The sequence below is a fragment of the Rhynchophorus ferrugineus genome, unplaced genomic scaffold (assembly GCF_030347505.1).
Source record: "Rhynchophorus ferrugineus isolate W39M unplaced genomic scaffold, kcgeb_rfMv2 rfM8, whole genome shotgun sequence".
Taxonomy (NCBI): Eukaryota; Metazoa; Arthropoda; class Insecta; order Coleoptera; family Curculionidae; genus Rhynchophorus; species Rhynchophorus ferrugineus.
In genome coordinates this window covers 23414462-23417190 of record NW_027472587.1, presented here as the reverse complement: position 1 = coordinate 23417190, position 2729 = coordinate 23414462, and positions in this window count along the sequence as shown.

Here is a 2729-nt window from a genome sequence, read left to right as displayed (position 1 = left end):
TAATATTTTCTCTTTACCCTGGCGAGTACTACTAACGCTAACGACAGGACCTTGTGCGTGTGCCTCCTTTGATCTCATTGCATGTCCATTATTGTTGGTGTGAGGGTATAAGCTGTACGTACTGAGTTATTTTCCTTTCATAACGTGTGAAAATATCATACTTCATCCTCGCATAGTTTATCATTGCTATCAGTTACCTTTATTGTCTGCTTTATAGTTATTCTCTATTTTATAATAATTGTCCGTCAATTATTGTCTACTGTGGACAAAGATTATTGCTAGCCATCCTGGTTAATGATTTTTGTGCCTAGAATTGTCTCCGTTTTTATTTGAGATTATCGATACCATCCATTACCAGTATTTGTCGATATATTCATTTATCCATACCATTTTTATCGATACTGTTCTAACTGTCAGTATTTTGTAAAGCAATTAAAATTCTATATTTTTATTAATATTTATATTTATTATATTAAATATAATCCGATTTGTTCATAATATAATTTCAACAACGCAAAAATTCTCTTTATTGTTGGTATTATTGATTAAGCATCAACTTATAAGCCATAGTAAACTAGCTATACTATAAAGTTTTATTACTAATATATCATATTTTCTATTATATTTTGATGTTATTAAATAAATTCTAAGAATTAATATTGCTGTATCCTGATTAATTTGTTTAAGTTTACCCCATATGGGTCTGTCGATTCATGGGGCCCTTTTGACAACTAATTCTTTCAATGAATATCAATCACATTTGTTACAATGTTTTTCCTGGATATGATGAAAATTAAAATATGACAGAATTAAATTAATAATTCAAAATGGGATTACTATAAAATAAGATTCCACAATATGAATTCTTTCACCCAAAATAACAGTGGTAGATTTTTCAAAACTGTTATTTTATCAAAGGTAACTTGCGCTTATGAAACTAAGGATAATGCTAGAATATATATAATATTAGATCCAAATTGTCCTAAAAGTTAACATATTTATATTAATTATTAAAAAAATTAAAATTTTAAATTAATATATTTTATGTTATATTATTATGTATAGATTATATGTTATTAAAATATTAATTTCATAAATAATTACAGTAACAAAAATATAAATATTAAAACATTTTATTCAGTCTACGCTTATTGGATGTTAATTTTAATCTGATAATCTCGTAACGATGTATATTTAAGCATGTCGATGCATATCATTTTGCGTCGTAACTAAGTGATCGTCCCTTTGAAGTATAAACAGATTCATACCTGAACACGGTAGCGGGTCCTGATTTCTATTTGCCGATAAAATGCAAGAAAAAATTAATATAGCACGTGAGACCCCACCTTGTAATACAAATATATAAAAATGCATGTCTATAAAATTTTAATTGCCTATGCTGACGACTTGTCTGCATTAGTCCAAGCCGCTGGCAAGGCAATCTTAGGTTGTAAACTGGGTTTGAGAGCTAATGCTGTGGGCTAGATTCTCAAAAATACAGGGCTTACCTCGGCGCCACATAAGACGGAGCTGATGATATTGGCGGGGAGGTGGGTTTTTAAAAACTACAGAAATCAAGATTGATGGCCATCGGATAGCAAATCAGGAAGCCATAAAAGATAAGGGATTATGGATCGACAGATGGACAATCACGGATAGTCTGATGGAGAATGTCGATATCTACAGTTCCGTCGAAGATTATTACGCAAGACCAATCTCGATAAGCGGTCTAAGATACGGGTTTTACGAGAGGATGTTAGGCTGAGTCAATAGAAAGGTGGCGACGCCCCACGAGAGGCTATCTTAAATATTCTAAAAAAATGAGACTCAATTGTCAGAACGAGATCTCCAGACACAAGAGTTGAATGTCAGCCTTCCAGTAATACTGTGGAGGTTTTCAGGGTGTCCGGATAGGAAACTGAAGAGAGTGGTTTGTTAATAGGTAGTAGGACCTGCAAGAGTAACTACGAAATTAATTTAAAGTTCTGGCTGCATGCTTGCAGGGGAAGTCTCATACTGCGGCTTTGAAAGCATTTTCCACTACTCAAAAAAAAAATAATTATAGGACATATATAGACTTTAGAACAATACTTAAAATAGGATTAGCTAATCAAGATGTATTATACAACAAAGCACACAATGGAGTCATTTTCAACATGTCATGTATGTATATATCCAAAAGAAATGCTTGTTGTTGAACCACTGCGATTAATAGTAAAATATCTGACCAAACACTCACCGGTGAGCACGCGAGGTGGTCTAATTTGCAGACAATCGATGACAGTAGCCACTGTTATTGTCAGAGAAAATTTGCGGGATAAATGTAGGAAATGCGAAGTACATATTCATATAGTTAATTTGTATAATTTGGTGATGTAATTTCTTGGCTTGAAGAAATATTTCGTGATATCCTTCCAGTCTATAACAAAAGTCTGTGTTTATTTAACACTAACACTCATTTTTCGATGTATAAAGCGATGCGATGATGTAGAGAAATGTTACTGTACATGCTGCAATCAAATATGGACTGAACGGGTTGAAAAAAATAGAAAATAAGAAACAATATTTTAGCAGAATTCTTAAAAAGTGCTTCAAATATATTTATATTTTTTTCATGGAGCTAAAATAATTGATATGTGTCTGAGTTAATTTATAGATTATGTAAATAGATTGATTAAAAGTTTCTTATAATTTGTGATAGTGCTTCTTTATTAGATCAGAAGCCTTCT